We start from the raw sequence: 21,686 nt of genomic DNA, 5'->3' as shown, positions 1-21,686 counted from the left end.
CAGATTGCTCCTTCTGTGCTGCAGAAGTCCAGTGGACCCAGTGCCTCTCCTCCTCAGGGAGCTACTCTGGGCTTTCTCTCTCAGATGAAGCAAAACCATGGGACAGTGGCCTTGGGACAGCTCCACGCCACCGATTATAGCATTTTTTCCCCCTAGCTTTGTCCTTTGGTAGAAGTTGTGCATAACTAATATATGAGATATGTCCAGAAGGTACCCAGCCATGTAATATGAAAAATAGAGGCATTTATTGAAGAAGATACAAGATACAAGAAACACTGTACATAGGACAATAACACCTCAGTCCCCTTAAAAGTAGGCACCTTGGGACCTCACACAGTTCTCCCAGTCACCATCAGCTGCCCCAGTGTATTGTCCTGAATCTCATTGACAGTCTGAAATCTCTTCCTTTTCAAAGGTAACTTTAGTTTGGGGGAAAGCCAGAAGTTGCAGGGCCCCGAAGTTGAGCTGTAGTGGGCACTGAATTACCTGGGTGATTTGATATTTCACCAAAATCTCTGCGTGAGATGTGATGCATGAGCAGGCACGTTGTCATAATGAAGATGCCAATCACCAGTTGCCCATTGATGCAGTTGCCCATAGCTGTGGTCTTCTGAATCATCTGAATAGTTTCCGCAGAGGAATATTCAAGCTTAGTGCAAAATTTGATGCAGATTTGTTGCTCTACTCACTGAGTCATTTTAAATGTGACGGCCACACAGTACACATCCTCACTCAGTGTGCCCACCTCCTCCACTGACTAGTACAGTGAAGTTGTCAGTGTTCACACATGCACATTCCAGCCCACTTGCCTCCTCTGCTGGGTTACATCAATGTCATGCAAATTGTTCTCATTATATTAACAGTGGCTGGAATTTTTCCAGGCCTTTTACACACACACACACACACACATTTTATATTATTTGTTTCACTATGTCAAAAATATTTGATTTGAGGTATAAGGTACAAGAGAATTAAAAAGTCAATTGTTACATTAAAATTATCTCTTGTGTTTCTATCTCCCTCAGAAAGATTGAAGGGATAAAGTTCACTAGGTCACTTATCCCCAAACCATCAAACACCACACAGTCACACTGAGCACACAGCAAGTGTGCGCGTTTGCTTTATCACTGTGTTCCCAACTCCATGCAGCTCCTCAAACACATGAAAGCCAAACTAAAAGCACCTTGTATAATTGCACTCATTTGTGCCACTGCACTGGTGAGTGTTGCAACGAACATATGTTATTTGGTTCCAATGTACTCACACTGCATATCTATTTTTGATATGATGCCAGCAAATAACTTGATTAGGTGATAGATGCCTAAGATTCTTTCAGAGAATCTAGAAAATTTGAGCTTGTCTCAGGATTTACATTCACACCCTTGATAGCTACCCCTGCTGGTTCCGCTTGAAATCAGCCTTGCCTTCCTGTGACTGGTCTTTGCTCCCATGGGAATTACTCACTAGCTTCACACTAGTCCCTACTGACCTGAGTGCTAAGGTCTTCTTCATGCTTCTGCCCAAGGTGACTGCCCCTTGCCCTGCCCCGAGCCTGCAGAAGAGGCTACTGACTTTCCCACCATGTATTCCAAGCCATTTCCCAGGGGTCTCCCAGCCTGCATCATCCTGCCTGCTGGGGTTCTGGTCGCAGGGCACCTATCTGTTCCCTACCTGTATCATTCCAACCTGGGGCCCCAACACATTCTGCAGGAAGCACTCAGGAAAGGAAAGAGTGCCAGTGCGTGCAGGTGAGGCTCTAGGTTGTGATGTAGGAAGAGTGCCAGACATACCTGGGTTCACATCTCGTCTCTGAAAAATACTGACTGTGTGATCTGTGAGACTATGGGCTCAGCAGTATTGACCTCACAGGATGGTTGTGGAAATTAAATGAGCTAAGATATTTAAGATAATGGCAACCGGGAGCCTGATAAATATTAATTCCTCTCTTCCTCTCTTTTCCTTAGCCTGCATGTACATTTGACGTGAGGAATGAAAGCTTGCCTTTTTCAAATACAGCTAAACTGTCAAACCTTGCATTTGTATAATGCTTTATAAAATACAAAACACATGCAGAAGCTTGTCACCCTCACAGTTATTCTCTACTGGAAGGAGCAGACATCATTATTCTCATCTTTCAGATGAGGAAATGGAAGCTAACAGGGTTGATTTGCCCAAGGTCTCAGACTGATCTCTTAAGTATAGTTAATACGTACTACCAAGAGATTGCTAAACAATCTGAGTATCTGCCACACGAGCCATTGCTGGTCATTTTGTGCTCCCATCAGGCCTTGCAGTCCTTAGCAAACAAATTCTTCTGTCCCAGATTCGTTCCTCTGAGGGCTTGCACACAGCCATCTGACAAAGGAATTAACATGAAGGTGCCACGAGCTGATAATGGCTTAACGTGTTAACATTGCACAAGTACTGACATTTTAACAAGCAGTGGCATTGGACAGTGCTGTAATGCAGGGAGAGCAGAGGTCCCATCCTGATCCATGGTCAAAGTCTGCCACAGGTGTGGACGGGCTCTTCACGCCCCAGCTCTGGTCCTGGATGCACCAGAGACTGCCCGGGCAGCACCCCATCCCCCCTCCCACTTTGACCTAATTCCTCCAGATGTGCTAGATGAGCTGGAGGTGGCAAAATGGGGCTTGGATAACTTTCCTGCATGAGCCTTAGCATCTCCCAGTTATAGTTTCTCTCATGGTGAACACTAAGTGAGATATAAGATGTGAAAGCACTTTGAAAATTATAAAACACTATTCAGCTATGAGGTGGAATTGTTATTAGTCCAAGTATCACGCCGACTGCTGGGGGATAGGGAGAGACTTCCAGAATTCTCATATGGCTTTTGGTGGTCGGGAGTAACTTATTTGGCCTTTACCCTAAACCGGAGTGAGGAAGAGGATTTGTTTTCTGGGGTCACCTTCTTCCTTCCCTGTCTCTTCTCCCCTCCTCACACCCTCCAGGAGACGAGCTGAACAAGCTGGCCCAGCAGCATTTCCTCCTCCCTCACAGGCTGGGTATTGGCATCATTATCTGAATATCAGCAATAACAGATAGGAGCGGCAGATACTGATGTTTCATTACCTTGGGCGCCGCTGGGGATTGCTGCCCGGATATTTGGATTCACGTGGCTGGCTCTCTGCGAGACTGACTTTGAAAAGTGAATTTGCCTCCACAGGTTAACCAGTGCAGGCCTGGGGGGTAGTGCTGGATCACATCCTGGGCCATGCCCCGTGCCACCCAGTTCTGTCCACAGCAATGCTAGGCTCATATTGCTACAGTCACTTCATTGCTTACACCACTAAGAATAAGCTTATCTACCTGGCATGGAAGGCTTTGCATATCCTCACCTGCCTTTCAAAATCATTGCATCTTCTCTTTGTCACTACTCACTACTTCTGGAAAATGGGGCTAGCTACTGATCCCCAAAGGAGTCACACACATCCCTACTTCCCCGAGTCTCCTGAATGCTCCCTGGGACACCCAGTCTCAAGTCCCCATCTGCTAAGTTTCCACCCTTTGCTCAAAGTCCAGCCCACATGGCACCTTCACGAGGTCCATAACAATCCCTTTCAATCACAAGTAATCTTCTCTTCCTTTTAAATACATATTTAACAGTAGTTACCACTGGCAAGTACATATACGGGCCTACATTGTGCTACTTTCATACCCATGGTCTTAGTTAGTTTTCACAATAACCCCATGATTAGGTACTACTGTTAATCCAGTTTTACAGATAATGAAACAGAGGGCCAGGGAAACCAAGGAGCCGTCCCACGACAAGTCAGGAAGTGCCAGAGCTGAGACTGAGGCCTAGCTCCCTGTCTCCAGGGCCCATGCCCAGGACCTGCACTCTCCAGGGTTTACTGAGCTCCAGAAGCACCCCTCCTGTTGACATAAATTATATTCCACTTGGGATGAGAATTCATTGTGCTCTTGTCTTCAGCCCTGCCTTGATTAAAAACTTCCGTATAATGAAAAAGAGATAATATCTTCCTCAGCTTCGTCTCCTCAGCACACAGGAAGTGCTGAGTAACTCTCTGGATTAAATTAACCACCCTCTGGTTCTCTGATGCTGGTCTATTTCCCATGGGCTCCACATCTTGAACCCGTTTTCCCACAGCCCAGTCTGCTTGTGTGTTTTAACCAACCAGTTCTCCCTGTAGCCTCTCCCAAACACCAAACACTATGTGGCTTTTCCTGCATCCTTTTTATCCGGCTCTGCCATTTATACTTCCGCCATCCTCAGTCACCTCTGACCTTCTAAATTTTCTCAAAATGTCAAAACTCCACTCTGAACTCACCTTCTCAGGGGACTCCTTCCAAACCCTTACAGTCCACATTGGCTTCTCCAGATCCTGAACTATTAACACATATGTAAATTGTCCAACCAGCTCCTTCACTAATTGGTATTAGTAACACCTATCATGTGCTGAGCTCCCTACTAGGCACTGTGGGCAGCCAAGAAAGGTAGGACACTTGCCTTGACCCTATCTTCTAAGGCTCTGACACTGGAGAGACAAGAACTGTCCATGTGAGAAGAGAATAAAAGTGCCCAGTCACTTGTTTGTGTCAGGTGGACAGTTCAGACAAAGACATGTTCTGCAGAAGCTCAGAAGAGGGTGAGAACACTGTGTATTCTGGAGGTGAGGTTGGAGGCTACCTAGAAGGGGGGTGGAGCTTATGTGATGAGTCCAATCTGGGCAAGCAGGAAGGAAAGGGAATATATTTCAGGGAGGGGCAATAAGACAATCATGTGGTGAGAATATGAAGCAAGAATGGCTTGTGAAACAGGCAGTGAGAAGACATAATTGACGGTTAGGGAAATTAGAGAATGGGACAGCGAAAGTCAAAGCTACGAAATGCATATCTCTTATTTAACCTCTCAGTCTACATATGTGATAGTGGCCACTGGCAATGTGGCTCGGGAGTGGCAGAGCTGAGATAAAGGTCAGGTGTACAGAATTCCAGGTCTGTTTAGCTAAGTGGCAAATTCTTTCAAACTGGACAATTCAATACTTTCAGCTAGATAGTTGACTCTGGATCTTACCTGAGAAACAGCACACCTGAGTTGTAGCCATAGGCTTGAGGACAGCAATCTTGCCAGCAACCTGGTGGCTCCCTGGGTCAGGTCATTTTAATGTCTTAGAGCTTGAGTTTCTTCACCTATTGGGGATTTTAAAAAAGTAGTTTAAAGTTAGAGCAGACTTCCAGGATCCTGATAGAATTTAATGAGATGGTGCTTTTTTGGCATTTAACACAGTACCTATACCATAAGAAATTTTCAATATAAATAGCATTTTATATGAAACATGGGGGTGATAACGCCTCTCCAGGGGAGATATACATTCTATGCAATTAAAGAACAAAGAAACCAAAGCTGAGTGTTTGGGGGACCAGGAGTCTCTTCCAGCTTAGATCAATAGTGGCAGCCCATCTCTTGCCTGTGAACCACAAATCTGTAACTCCTGCAACTGTCTAGCCCAGGGCACAATCCATCGTAGATATTTAATAAAGGTTTCTGAACTGAATGGATTTAAATTGGATCAAATTTAATTGGATCCTTTGTTTAAAATTTAAAAGTCTGCCTCTGAGAAGAGGCTGAATGGAACAGGTCTTGGCTTTAGAGATCGTTAATTCCAGCAAACAGACTTGACCTGTCTTTCCTTTCTATTGATAATTCCCGACAGAATGCCCTACTCTGTTTTCCCTCCTCCACTGCTCAGAGAGGTGATTGAACATGAAGTCCACAGCTGTGGTTGGGGATTGCTGGGAGACATCGCTGGCGATTTACAAGGTTGTTTTTTCTAGACCATTCTTGTCATATGCCCCCAAAGTGCCACATACTATATGCTGATACTCAGGCCCACTTCTACCCTGTTTTGAATTTCTATTTACCCTATAGGGTGAAAGCCTGGAAACCATGTGGCCTAGAATTGTTGGCAAGCCACAGGCTACTGCTGAGAGGCACTCACTGCAGCCTGGAAGGCAGGAGAGTGGGGGAGGCCATTTTCCTCCCAACTTTGGCAACAATAGAAGATTTCGAGGGATTGCAGCCTCAAGCAATAAATATCATCAGGGATTTGACCACCAGGGGTGTGAGCTTCCGGGTTCCTGGGGTAGCAGAGGGTGGTGATTCCAATGACAGTAAAATCCACCTGCCGACCTCCAGCCACAACAGCACAAGGGCACACTGTTGTGCTCTGGGGAAAACCATGTTCTCATGGTTCTCCTGCAGCCATTCTAGCATACATTTAACCAAGGGCCTGTAGTAAATCCTCTTCTACTTGAAATGCATAGAGTTTTCTGTGTTGTTTTTTTTTCTCTTACCAGACATTGACACTCCACTGAAAGCCTTCTCAGAATATTTTAAATTATGAAAACAAATTTTCATTAAGCTGCTAATGATCAATAACAGCAAAATACTTCAGCACTTCTAAGGGTAGGAACTTTTTAATAGTAGACTTAAAGGAAAACATCTCTCAAGGTAGAAGGGTTTCCTTCAATCTGACATGTCATGGGGGAAGTTTTGACCTCTGGGCCCTTCCCCTCATGTCTGAACAATCATGAGAGAAATAGCCTTCTGGAAAGTGACACAAACGGCCAGCAGTGAAATAAATGACCAAGAGCACAGGGGACCATAAGCAGCTGCCATATCGGGTGCAGATCATGAGATGGAGAGGGAGACAACAAGGAAGGGTGTTTAGCCCAATGAGAAAACTGCCAGCACCCACAGGTCAGCCCAGGGAACGGTTGGTTCATCCATCTGAGCTCCAGCAGGCCTCTGAAGCAAGTAGTAGCCCGGGGGAGAGGAGTGGGACCATGTTCTTGAGCCAGGCTTCAGGCTAACCCTGAGGCTGAGGTGTACACAGAGCCCCCCCAGTGCTCAGCTCCAGGTGCAGCGTCCAGACCAGTTCCTACGCAACGCTTAGAAAGAACACCTCTCTCTTCAGAGAGCTGCCGTACCCAGGCCTCTGCCTCTGTCTGCATTGGAGGTGCCTCAAAGGTAAAACTGCAGATCCTGGCAAGATTCACAGTTTTGAAATCATGTGTGTCTTAAAGTTATTGCTTTTTGCTTTTGTTTGTTTTTTTTTTTATTTAGAGGGAAAAATAACAACAACAAAAAAAAATCCAGACCTTTAAGAAATCTAATTATATCTTTGAGTTATAGACCGGTTTTTAACAACAACAAAAAAATTAACAAAAAAAGGGGGCTCATTAAGAGTCCTTTGTCTCCAAAACAAGTGTGTTTTCCTAAGCCATAGAGCCAGCAAATTCTAATTGCTGGCTTCATTATACAGAAAAGTCTAAGTGTAACAATCAGAAGCCTTATTACACATACATAATTGAGTTTCATTGCAACTTATGAAAACATAAACTCTCTTAAACACACTTGCAGAAAATGTTGCATCATCAAATCAACACTTTTATTATACAAAAGTAATTGTGTTTAAAGACGCCAAACATATGTTACTTATACAAAAAAAATGAGTTGTACTATGATTCAGAAATCTAAATGTTGAATCTGAGAGCAATGTTTTGTTTGCAAACGCAGAGGGAAAAAAAGCAAATTACAAACTTTACTAATGAGATGTGAAGACACTTGCTCTAGAAATATTCTACTTTGGAAATTCTGAACTCTCAGATTCCCTTCTTTGGCCATGTCGTTCATGGGCCTTCTCTCTTCTGTGCCTGGCTCCCAAATCGGCTTCTCATCCTCCAACCTCAAATTTTTCCTTCTGGTTTGAAAGAATTCTTTCTCTACCCAGTCTACTCTACGGTCATTTGAATTTCCCTTTTATTAGCACCAACAGTCCCTTTGCCCCATTACATTTCCACCATTCTCACCTTGCCATGCCCATCCTTCATTAATTTTTGCCCTTTCTTACACTCCCATGCCCAGGCAGATGGACCCTCTGGAAAATCCTGTCCTACTGTATCCACCAGAAACTGGAAAGCTCCAAGCCCAGCTGCTTCCTGCAGCCTATTCTGCTACCTTCTTACTTTTCCGGGTGACTCTTCTCCCCAGAACCAGCCACATAATTTGTGGGGCCCAAATGCAAAGTGAAAATGCAAGCCCCCTTGTGGAAAAAGCAGGGGGCAATGCTTTCTCTTTCTTCTTTAACTTTATATTTATTATCTAATGTCATGCTCCCTTCAGTGCAAGGACACATGCCAAGCAAATGCAGACCCTCGCGGGTGTCCACCTTGCCTCGCCTCTCAGTGCATGTGTGTATGCCTGACTTCAGCGCCCCTCAGCCAATTCCTGTGTCCCAGGGTTAGCAAGCAGGGAGCAGGGGAGAAGACAGAAGAAGCTGCCTGGAAGGGGTGGGGATGTGTGGCTACGAGAGCAACATGAGCCAAGCTCCAAGTCCCCAGCACATGTCCTATTTTTCTGCTGGACTCACAAGACACAATTCAAAGATAAAATTATTAAAATTTCAAGGTGGAGACGGCAGAGCATTAAACCCCAACTGTGGGGCCCTGTGTGACTGCCATGAAATGAAGCTGACCCTTCCCCATAGCTCCTCATTCTCCTCACATCTCAGGATCCCTTCCACTTGCCTCTGAGATCCCCAGGTACCCCTGCCCTTCCCAACCAACAGGGCGCAGATTTTAACAGCCATTCCAACTCCTGCCGCCCTTCAAACTCTGTACTCACCTCAAGCCACACACCTCCATCCCTTCTCTCACAGAAGAGAAAGCTCATACCTCATTCTAAAACCGGCTGTCTCCTGCCTCACTGGGGGCCAGGCCACGTCTCTTCTGCCGTCTCCAAACATCTCCATCCTCAGAGCTCTGTTGAGCTAAGGGCCTCACCAACTCTCTCCCTTGTGCCTCTCAGCAAACCGGGGAAGGATGTGCTCTTTTATCCTCACTTCCCATTTGAGCCTCGGGAGTTTAGAGTCACCTGCTCCAGAAGTCACACAGCTGCTCGGAAGCAAAACCACAGTTTCAGCTCAGACTACAGAACCTCATAGCCCTTAGCCACTATGCCTTACATACTGTATTTTCAAATCCTCTCCTCTACTGGCTTCTTTCTCCCAAATGGAACTTCGCTGTAGTTGTTCACATCCAACAACAGCAGAAAGTTGAACAAAGAAAACAACAAACAAAAAGATTAAAACAAAAAACAAAGATACTCTTTTGAGTCCTGGCTTGGTTCAAATGCCCACCTCTCTCCTATTTCCTGCCACACTTCTTGATATCACGGCGCACACCCCCTGCCATTGCTCTTTCTCCAGCCTCACCCTGAAGATGTCTGCCCTGGTTTGGGCACTCACAGGGATTTTCTGACAGATCCTGGGGTTGATGGTTAGTGTTTTGCCTCCTTGGCTTCTCTCCAACCTAAAACACTGGTGTCTGCCTGTCTCTTAGCACTCCTACATCCTCCGCTCACCTCGATCTCATTCTTCCCCCATCACTCAGGACACCTGGAATGGTGGTGTCCCCAAGTTACACCATTGTCCTCTCCTGCTCTGTTGTCTTCCTGGGGGACTCCCAACTGTGTATAGGCATCTCCTAGGAGCCATACATATGCACAATCCCACACTTGTGAGAATGCAAGAATAATGACTGCTTATTCTAAACATGACGTGAATCAGACACTTTACACTTGTCATCTCCTTGAATCCTCATCAGTTCTTCAAAGAAATGAGAAGTCTGAAGTTCATGATAGCAATGTGCCTTCTCCGGGGTTCCCCTGCTGAGCTGTCCAGAGCCAGGATTCCAGGCAGGTGTGCCAGGTCTCAAGCCCATCATCTGCCAGGTGGAAAGGAGAGATCACTGAACTATTTGGAGGGGCTGGGGTCTATGTTTTACCTGCTCTACCTCATTATATATGGCATAAAAACAGTAGTACCATCTACTTTTTTTTACAGCCAGAGCTTAACATTGTGTCTTACATTGCTGACTGACTGATGGCACAATTGACTGATATATTGATGTTTGCATGGCCCTTTGAAACCTTTCAAATATGCCTTTTTCTATTCTCTAATCATATCAGTAACTTTCAAATTAACTCACCTTAAAGGGTCTTAGCACCCTTGGGAAATTTAGTATTACTAACTTGATATCCTACCTTCTCATGCTGGGAGGTAGGTATTATTACTGCCATAATTAAAACCATATTAATTAGATTTTTTGTCACCTGGATTTCATCAGACTCCAACAGTGGGGGTTGGGTAGCAGTCTATGTTATGAGATATGAAAGACATTGGAAAGGCCTCTCTGACCCCAAAATATTGTACCCAGCAGGGCTTCTAAAGTGGCAAACCTTGAAAATTAATCCCATTAGATAACACAACTCTTGCCCATGCAGGAATTATTTTTAGAATGTAAAAGCCTCTAGTACAGATGAAACCAAATCATCAAGTATCTCAGGGCGTAGGGTTTTGTTGGTGGTCTTTTTAAAAACTTCCATGTACCTGATGTTGTTCTGGGCATCATGAGGATACAGCATGGATCAAACACAGCCTCCTCCTTTGAGTACATCACTATTGTGACATCGAAGTAGACAGAAGTGAGATGGATGGGAACTGCCACTCCTTGCAGTTACTTGATCCTGCAGCAGATATTTGCAAGGCAGCAGCACATAAGTGATGATTATGAAGTAATTGTGGAAAGAGGACTTGGTTAGGAAGAGCTGGGATTTGGCTTAGATTTTGTCGTTAAGGTATTATGTGACCTTGGGAATCACTTGTTTCTAAAGATTTGCCCTGGGTCTGATGCCCTCTACTTCCAATGAGGGGTTTCTAGTTGGAAAAGAAGTTCAGCACACCCTCAGTTACATCAGAAGAGACCAAAGCCTAGCACTGTGCCTGACCCATAGTTGGCACGAACATTTAGTTCCCAACTCTATTCCAATCCCAGCCCCAAAACATCTTGAATTGAGTATATCCCAGACCAGGACGGGCAAAGAAATGAAGATGAACTGGAGTGGCTAGGAAACTTTCAAAGAGAAGAAGGAACCTCGGAGGGACTTTAGAGAGAGGGTAGGATTTGGAAACAATAGCGGGGGAGGGGCATGGCTGGTGTGGAAAGACCAGCACATTAACAGCTCTGTAAATGACCTTATCAAACTGTTATTTACATGTGATGGCTAGATACCATTTGGGGAAACCAGTGATAGTGTTTCAGGAAATAAAGGCAGGGGCAAACCTGGCAGCATCACAGACATACTCTGCCTTCTATCATGATATCTTTGTTTGCCCATTCTAGGCAGAGAGATGGAGGGTTTACTCAGGAAGTATAGCAAGGCATTGAAACCCAGGTACTTGGTCACATGGCCCAGTCCAGATTTTGTAGCTCAGTAGTTCCTACTATGTGTGACAGATCTGCTGAAGTCAAAGGGATCTCTTAGGACTCAGATTGTTAAAACAGTCTCCATGAGAAATCAGCTGTAGCCCTTAACTACTACACTTGGGTCTTTGCTATTGCCTTATTGTGTTTTATTATTTTTGTTTTTCAGGGATGGGTGTATGCCAGAGGTAGAGAGATATTGTTCTATAAGCATCTCCTTTACTTGACATCTTACTTGTGAAATCTCATATTATCCTTGCTGGAATTCTGAGAGGTAAGCATCAGGCTCCCTGTTACGTATGTGAGGAAAATGAGGGTCAGCGAGGTTAAATAACTCTCCCAGGGCCCCAGCTAGAAAGTGGCTGAACCAGGATTTGAACACTACAAGCAGAGCTGGGAGTAGGGTAAGGTGAGCAAAGCACCCAAGGTGCAAGATTTCAGGAGGTTCCCATCCTTAGGTGCTGACCATACACCTGTATGATCCCAAGAGCAATTCCCTTGCTTTACCTTAGCCCTGGCCCTGGGCACAAAGCTGTCAGACTCCAAAACCCATACTCCTTCTTTTACATCACATATGCACTCTCTATGGCAAGCTTTTCAACTGTCACATCATCCCTTTAGGAGCCCACAGGGAGAAATGATTCCCAGACAAACTCTGACCTGGGAATCTTAGCTCCCACCGGCATGCTAGCCCATAATCCCAGATGATGTTCAGACAAGGCAGAGCAGGAAAATAAAGATGGATAAATCACTGTCAGCCAGAACTGCTCCTGGAGGTGCTGTGAAACACTCACATGTCAGCAGACACTTGGGTATGATGTAGCCCTAGCTGGAGCTAGAGGGGGTGCAGAAGCATCAGCTCTCAATAGACCAACTTTTAGAGAGGAAGAATATTCGCAAAAGAAGTTGTGCTCTCCAGTGACCTGCAGACATATCCTTTAGCTTGTCTAGACACCACACACAGTATTTCCTTGGAAAAAACTACCCTATTGGGGAGGGAAAATGTTAAAAAATCTAAGGACAGCCTGGTTGGTCACTGGGCCCCAGCCCAGACCCAGCCTAGAACAAACGTAGCTTTCACACACAGAGGGCCTCACTCCCCTTCCCATTCCTCATGCATCTGAGACAAAAAGAGACTCGCGTGCCAAAGAGCAAGCTGCAGATATTAAGCTGGACAGCAGGACCATAAAGCCACCACAGAAGGGGGACATTAAAGAGGCAGTGTAACTCCCTTGATGGCAGCACTAAGTCTCTGTCAACACTGGCATCAGGTTGTACAAAACACATGGAAATCCAAGATGCTCACTATGATAAAAAGATGTAGAAGAGTAAAGAAACTAAAAAATGCCTCTATTCTTCAATTAGTATATAGGTCTGCCTGGTCTCAACCCATTTCCCTTCCACACCCTTCGGATCCCTTGATCTGTTCCATTCCAGATCACCCCACCCCATCTCGCTCCCTGCCACTCTATTCCATTCCAACCCATCTCGCTTCTGTCTACTTCTATATCCCATTCTGATTATTACTGTTTTGTTCAATCTTATCTTATACTTTTATAATATAATTCAATCTTTAAAAGCTAGCTCTTTACATATATAACAATAATTTTATTTCCTTCCTGAGCTAGTGTGTTCATGGGGAAAAATATCAACATGGAGAAATTGGTACTGTACTTAGGTGGGCTCCAAAGCTGCTTAGCATGTTTGAAGACTCTAAACTATCGAGTAAGGTCACAGAGAGAAATTTCTAGTGGTTTGAGTCTCAGCCTTTCTCAATTGGATATTTTTATCAGCATATGGGCTGGAGACAAAGAAAATAGAAAGGGATCAGAGTTAACATTTGCTGAGTACCTCCTTCCTGCTATGATCTAGAACTTTCTTCACCTTCAGTATTTCATCTTATCCTCACCACTACCTTGAAAAGTATTATTTTTTTTATCCCCATTGAACAAATAACTAAGGCTTGATTTTTTTAAAAGCTTGGTCAATTTACACAGCTAAGTAGTGCTTTTAGACCCAATAGGACTAGCCACATAAAGCCCATGATCTTTCCAGAGCTTCTGTCTTGTGCATGGTACTGGTGGTATGAGCAGTAGTAGCATTAGCAGTGGTGATAGTTGTTATCACTGTCATACAAAATCATTTCCCCATGTCTGTGGCTGACATAAAGCATGGAGCAAACATGGAGGCTGACACACACAGTTTATGAAAGAGCAACACATAGAGACATTATATGAAAAGCAACCTTGCCCAGCTCTGCCTACTCACCTTAGTCTGTTTTATTTCATGCCATGTATTACTTGTCTGTTTATCCATTATCTCTCTCCTCTCACTTGAATGTAAGCTTCAAGAAGGAAAGCACTTTGTTTTGTTCATTGGCACGTACCCAGTCCATAAAAGAGTGCTTGGCAGATAGTTGTTCCTCAAATATTATTACTTACTAAGAGAATGAATGAATGGTATAAGACATTTTCTTTAAAAGTTTTTGATATTTAAACAAGCAAAAGGTGATATCTAATGGAAAAATTGTTCAAAACAAATATAAGATGTGAAATAAATGATTTCATCAGCTTAAACTGCTAAAACATAAATATGCTAAATCAAGAGAGACATCAAGGTCCCCACTACACTGCTGGTCAGAATGTACTGCCATCCTGCAGGACAGGAAAGACTGGAGGGTGTTCAGGAAGAGTGGGCAGGCTGACAAGCAGATCCTGGGGGTATCAGAGCTTTTGCCAAAATACTTGAAGACCTGCCATGTAGGAAGGGGCATATGCATGTTGGGAACAATTCCAAAGGCAGAACAAGGGCCTCTGGATGGAAATTATGTGGACTCATATGTTTAAGTACAGGAATGACAATTCCACCATTCTGAAATGTTCAAAATGGAATTAGTTCATTTTCCCAAGAAACCCTTTTGTACCCTGGGAAGTGCTGAAGCAGAGGCTGGACCTCAGTGGTTCTGGTTATAATTTAGGCTTTAAGTGAACTCTAAGATTCTGTCAAGTCTGACACTTGATGGTTCTGTGTTTTCCTGGTCTTGCTCATTTGGGCATCTCCAAAACAATCTAACAGGATGCTTTCATGAAGCCCCCTGGTCTTGGTGATCTCCTCAGAACACACTAACTGTTCCCTGCTGTCCTGATCTATTAAATCTTCCTTCACCCCTCCTGCAGACTTCTGCTATAAATGTCCTTCTCCTCCTCCTCCTTCTCTATCTTTGCCTCCTCCCTTTCCCATTCCCATCATCTATGCATGTCCTGCATCTGGTTCCCCCAAAGCCTGCTCAATGCTGCATGCCCACTAATTATTTATATGGGAAATCAATCCCTGTTATGTGTCAGTAAATACAGGACAGTACCTTACCCAGTGGTAATGAACATGTTTCTTGAAGGATGCTTATTACAAAGTAAGTTCCAAAGAATTTCAGGTATCAACAAAACCCACAAGGAAACATAATAAAGGGCAACCGAAACTATAGTAAGAGTTAGGGACTGCAATTAAGTAATAAGGAGGGTACTGGAAGATCCTGTTTGAAGTTCCAATTACTTTGTAAGAATATTGTGTTCAGTTGCAATTTTTACCAATTTGCCTTAACTTTAGGTATAATTTATAAAAATAATGGGAAGCTCTAGGTCTCCAAGCCTAATCTTGGTGCTGCCATTGCCTTGGGAGTGGGGAAAACAGATATCCTCCCATTCTTATCATGTTAAGAATACATTGAAGGGTATCTGAGGTAAAAGGTAAGCCAGAAAGAAAACAATAATCATGGTCACTGGGAAGATGTAGGCATGAAAGTATAATCAGTTGTGCCAGAAAAACTCCCTGCCCCCAGTAAATGCTTCTTTCAAAAGCATGGATAACAGGAATATAAGCTTAGGAGGAAAGGGCTGGAGGATGTTTGAAGAAGTGGGAAGAGAGAGGAGGACTCCGTAAGTGGTGTTTCAAAAATTCTCCATGCCTCAGAAGTAAAATTAATAATAATAATAATAATGATGAGGAGGAGGAGGAAGAGGAGGATGGGGAAGAAGATGGGAGATGACTATAGAAATTATTATTTTATTATTATTTTGGGCTAAGTTTAATATTTGCAAATTGGAGGTATAATTGAAATATTTGACCTGGACTCAGTGGAGAATTGGCTTATGAACTGCATTGCTAACCCACACCACTCATGGGATGGAGGAGACCTGGTAAACTGCCCTTGGACCCTAATGCCGTGGCCATGACTCAAAAGGTTATATAAACACCCATGATACTCAGGATCGCAGGCACTGACCCCGTGTTGGGGAGCCCAGCTTCCTGTTGAAGTTTAATACAAAAATGCAGGTGCCTCCATGGTTCACAGGAAGAGGGGACGAGGCAATACCAGGCTGTCTGTTTGCCCATCACTAAACTGAAGGCTGCAGAAGCTGAGAGAGGCATATGCCCTCCTCTGACGCCTGCAGCTCTGCCCTGAGACCACCATGCCTGTGGCTTCCTATTGAACTTCTCCAGAAAGTAGCTCAGGTCTCCCTCTCCTATTTTTTTATCAGTACCCCCAACCTGGGTTCACCAATGACAAGCTATGGATAAAGAAACACTTATGATGTTCTAATAGATGAGGCTAGCAAACTCTACTCTTTGGACAACATTTAGCGAGATCCTCCTATGTACACAACATAGTTTTTGCAGTCACTAGACTGTAATTCTGGCATCAGAATAGCAACTAAGTCTCAACTCTTTTCTTAATATTGATTTGTGGTGAACTTAGGCCTCTCACTGGTAAAGCCTGAGGATCAAGAACAAGAGGTGTGTGTATCTACAGTATTTGGGGGTGGAGAGGTCAACAAGCCTTTGACACAACATCACCCCACTAGCATGATCACCACTCACTTATTCATTTATTAATATATGTGCTTTCATACCTAGAAAAAAAGCACCAGAAGCCCCTGTTCTGTGTCAGGCAGTGGACAAGGGGCTAGAGAGCTGACCCCAGCAAGTGGTCTGGCCCTACACCCTAGACCTCCGGTCACCATCCTTTAGCTTTGTATTTTCTTGACATTAAGCCTACTGAACCAGGTTTTAACTTTTCCTAGCTGCACCAGTCTTGCCTTGAAGCAAGGGTACCCCTCCTCACAGCTCAGGGGCTTTTTCCTTTACTGATTGAGTTGCATAATTTGATTTAATAAATCAGGAGAACTTGCACTGGGTTTTGCATACTTTCATTAGGGAAGATATATGTGGAATAGCTGCTGTTTGGTCGTGCATTTAATTAAATTAATGAATTAAGGTCTTTGGTGGTGAGGACTCCAGGTGCATATACCACCTTGTGTTTTAGCCCCCAGGCTTCACTCAGTAAGATTCCTAAGTTGACATGAATAGACTTCAAGAAAAGAGTTGGGACTTCACTTGCCATTCTCCCACTAAAAGAATGGGGCCTAGTGACCCCAAAGTCAAAGATTTTCACCAGTTTCTATTGTACTGTTGAACTTATTCTTGCCTAGCTTGCCCATTCCCAACCCAGTGCCCTGACCCCGCATCACCGAGCCCTCAGAGCTCTCATTCATTCCCATTCCTTCTCACAGGAGGACACAGGCTCTCACACACTCATCCTCACTGAGGAAACCATGCCGATGACAGCTTGGCCATGGGGGTTCCTGATGAGGGAGTCATTTAAAGGAGGACTGAAGGCAAAATCTAAGGGACCAACACCAACTCTAGTTGTGTTCAAAGCCCTGGCAGCAGGAAGGGATGATGTAATGTGTGGGAACAGTCTCCATGGAGCCAATAGGGTGTCCTTTACCACCTACAGCCGATGCTGCCCAACGGAAGAGGAGGTGTGACTACACAGAGAACCTGCCCAGCTAGCCCCACTGGGTCCACCACCCCTTGTTTAAGTCTATCACTCACATTTTCTGTGGCTTTAACTGGCTTTTGGAGTCTTGATAAAGCAGGTAAAGCTGTCATCAATGTTTTTATCGCTGTCCCATATTTGCATGTAAGTGTTGCAGTTTGGGGACAGCTCATCAGCCCTCAGTTTGCTCAGGAAGAGTTTTCAAAGAAACAAAAGGAAAACAACTTTAAAAGAATCCTAAGCATTTTGAGACTCTTGTGATTTTGGAGACACAGCAGACAAAAAGTATTCCAATCCCTCTTTAGTTTTATTTGCATGATACATTGGCCCAAACAAGCCAAGGCCTGGAGTCTAAGCAGAGAGAAGGCACCTCTGTTTGCAATTCTAATAGACTGCTTCACAGTTTGATGAGGGAGGGGGCAGCCCGAGGCACAGTGAATGCAAGTCTCCAGGTACAAAGACAGCCCTGAAACTCAGCTCAGCCACAGTCATAAAAGAGAGCAGGGGAGAGTTTCCTGAAGTGAAGGAGAGATGCTGTGCCAGGCAAGTACAGAGGCAGGTATCAATTCAGTTCATAAGGCCTGGCTTCAGGTTTTGGAAACAATACTATAGAATCATCTACGTTTTGCCTATGTGGTTGGACTACATTCAGTGGTTTTCAGTTTTTTTCTGTAGTATCATTTATGTCTTCAAAAACATATATGATAAAGAAGCCCTACATGTAAGACAGACAGAAAGCCAAGATAGGATCAAGGGTCTCTCCTGCTCCCACCGAAGCCCTTCCTCTAGCTCTTCCTGGATAGATTCCTATGGTACCACTCCCAAGGTCATTTCAGAGCCACCATGCAAGTCCCCTGATTAGATGGACAGTGAGGTGTCCTCCAATCACAAGCTATGACTCAACCTGAGCTACCAATACAGGCTTCGTGTACAGTATGAAACTTCTTGACTGATTTTGCATGAAAAAGGGAGAGAAGAAGGTTAATGCCAGTCTTCTGGTTGTATAAAAGATAAATATTATAAAATGAGTGTCAACTTTCCCACCTCCTGGAAAACTGAACATGCATTTTTCACTGTTGCAGTCATTTAAGATATTCAGTAAATAGTTCCAGCTTTCTGCCTTCCTGACACACAGTGGGCTTGCACTTCCTAATCCCCACCCCTGTGGTTGTGGGGTCATACAGCTAATTCTTGCTGACCAGTGAATTGTGGCCAGTGAGCATTTGATTCCTGATACCAGACCCTGAAATGCACTCTTTTCTCTCTCTCACAGCAAACAGGGAGGCAATGGGACATATTTAAATAGTAAAACGTGAGGGTGTTTGTTCTAAGTACCAAGGAAGTTCTACATTGGAGAGAGTTAAGGATTGTGTGTGTTCCCCTTAAAATTCATACATTAAAGCCCTAACCCCCAGTGTGCCTGTATTTGGAGTAAAGAATTAATTGAGGTTAAATGTGGTCATAAAGATGGGGCCCTGATGCAATAGGATTAGCATCCTTTGAAAAAGATAGCAGGCATTTTAATGATGCTAATTCCTCCTATCCATGAACACAGTATGTACTTCCACTTATTTGTATCTTCTTCAATTTCTTCCTTCAAGTGTCTTATAATTTTCCAAGTACAGGTCTTTTACATCCTTGGTCAGGTTTATTCCTAGGTATGTTATTCTTTTTGAAGCAATTGTGAATGGGATTGCTTTCTTAATCTCCCTTCCTGTTAGTTCATTATTGGCATATAAAAATGCACCTGATTTCACTGCTAGTAGGGGTGGAGGATAGGGGATGGAGGGATTGAGTAAAGGAAAAAAGGACTCATGGACATGGACAATGTGGTGATTGCTGTGGGAGGGTTGTATAAGGGGACTAAAAGGTAATAAAAAAACACAAAAAAAGAAAAAATAAATTAAAAAGATGGCAGAGAGCTCACTCTTTCTTTTTGTGCATTCACTAAGGAAAGGTCATGTGAGGACACAGGGAGAAGGAGCCATCTACATGCCAGGAAGAGAGTTTTAGCTCTACTCAAAACTGACCCTGTTGGACCTTGATCTGAAATTTCTAGGCTCCAGAACTGTGAGAAAATAAATTTCTATTGTTTAAGCCACCCAGCTTGTGTTATTTTGTTATGGCAACCCAAGCAGACTAAGAAAAAAAAAAGAAATATAACTCTGGGCTCAGCTTTCAGGAGGATCTTCTGAAGGAGGCAAAACTTGCTCTGGCCTTGAGGAAGGAAGCTGAGAGCAGCTGTAAGTGCTATTTACTTTATGTGCTACCTCATTGAATTTCAACAATACAACATAGGAACTATCACTCCCCATTACAAATGAGACTCAGCAAGATGAAGAAAGGAGAACACCAGACAGGTTGTTCTCCCCCTTGACCACCTCACAAAACCAGATGTGGTGCTTGATTGGCAGGTGGGACAGGGGAATTCTAGGTGGTTGGGGGATGGCATTTTCAGAGGCAGAGTAGAAAAATGGATCTGAATGGGAACAAGGATGTGTGTTCAGCAGTGGGAGACACAGGGGGCAGAAAGGCTGAAGTGAGACTGGATGTGTCCATAACACTGCAGAAAGAGGTAATGAACAGTGAGTCCCCATAGAAATATCTAAATATTTAAAATTATATCTAAACAAGTATTTAAATATTTATCTAAATATTCAAAAATCTGATCATGAAATTATGATTGGACATCAGAAGATTCTTCATAGTCAGATACATTTTTTTCTGGCCATCTTAAAAATTGATCCAAGTCAATCAAAAGCCTTCATTGTTTTTTAACTTGATATATTTCATCATTTTGACACAGCCTTGGAACAAAAGCGTCATCCAGGGAAAACGGAACTTTGCGTTGACTTCTTTCAGACAGTCAATACAAAGAGGGAGAGTGAAGGAGTGTGTGTGAGCCACAGAAAACGTCCAAGCCTCTTTGTTGTCACAAATTTCATACTTGGAAATAACAAAACTTTAGTGTCCCTAATTGAGACTTCTCTCGAGCTTGGATTTGCTGGAGAGAATAGTGGATTGCCACTCTGCCCAGCAGCTGGCTCAGCCTTCTCTCCTGCTGCTTTAATAGCCTTTTAGGTAATAACCTGTTTTATTAAGACAAAGACCCAAACCCTTAAGCCCCAGCAGAGATGAGCTTAAAAATGAGGCGCTCCAGGTGGCCATGTGAGCTACTGAAACTTTTTTGCTTCTGTCTTCCTGAGTCTTAACCTCCCCTAGGGCAAGAGTTTCTGACCTGAAAACTACAGAGTATCTTTGGCAGTCCGTTAGACCATTGAAACTTCATGTAAAATGTTAGCTAAATGTACATTTTGCCAGGGAGAACATATATAGCTAAAATACTTTATATTCAAAAGACCCTAGGCCTGCAAAAAGAATCAGAGTTTTAAGGGGTCCTTACCTTGATACCTACTGAGGCCACTGAACTCCAGACAGCGAGACTGGCTTAGCAGAGAAGGCACTGAATGTGGATACAGGCAGAACTAGGTTCACTCCCTAGCACGACCAATACCATCTGTGGTCTTAGGCAAGGAATTGCAACACTCAGTTCAAGTTCCTTATGCAAGCTGCACACCCTTCCTTTGCAAGGTTGTGGTCCAGACTAGAGGTAAAAGCATTTAGCAGACACTAAATAAAACTGTTCCTCCTGTAATATTCCTATCCAATCTGGAATGAAATAACATCACTTTAGAAGAGATACAACCTCTATGCACCTCATGAAAAATCTCTCAGTGTATAGTTCAGTAACTGTTATGTGCAGCTGCAGGGATGAGGGACACCATTCGATGCAGTCTAATGAGCACCTGAAACCCAGGAAGGGAAGCCAAAGTGGAGGTCGATGCAGTGATGGGTTTGTTGGGCCACTGCTGGACAAAGACCCACCATTATCTTCTCATGATGTGGTGGAAAGACCATTGATACGAGAGCCACCACACTCAGGCTCTGGTTTGAGCTCCACACCTTCACCTATTACCCTTGAGAGTTTTTTTCAATGAATGACTATATCCCTTCAGTCAAATGAAAAAAAAGAAAAAACCTGTCTTGCCTTTTACCTAAGACAGTGATGAAAACAAAGGAGAACCTTGGATTATATGAATTAAAATAATGAGCGTGAAAAAACTTTGAAAGCATTTCAAGGGCTGCAAAAGTAAGGGATGGTCATTACCATCAGATTCATGGTTTTCATCATCCATCCACAAAGGCATCTTTACAGGACAAATAAGCAAACTGGGTAGAGATAAAAGAATAGTGCTGCCCAGATAAGCAAAATGGTCTGGCCTCAGACAGTGGGAGGCTCGCCATCTGTTCACTTTCTCCTTTTCATTTTCCCCAGGACATGAGGAAATATCACATGATTCTGCATGTGGGCACTCATCTCCTCTACGACAATGTGTGCCAATTTCCTTGTTTTATATATTCATAAAAAGACAACCATTAACAAGCTCCTTCTGCCATTGCAACAATGAAAGCCTCTCCTCCTGCTGCTGCTGCGGGTCCCCTGTCCTCCCACACGTGTGTTCTATCCCCTCTGTTGATGCTT

The sequence above is a fragment of the Pteronotus mesoamericanus genome, unplaced genomic scaffold (assembly GCF_021234165.1).
Source record: "Pteronotus mesoamericanus isolate MK-2021 breed Mesoamerican mustached bat unplaced genomic scaffold, CSHL_Meso_final contig_74, whole genome shotgun sequence".
NCBI lineage: Eukaryota > Metazoa > Chordata > Mammalia > Chiroptera > Mormoopidae > Pteronotus > Pteronotus mesoamericanus.
Note: the sequence above shows the minus strand (reverse complement) of the source record.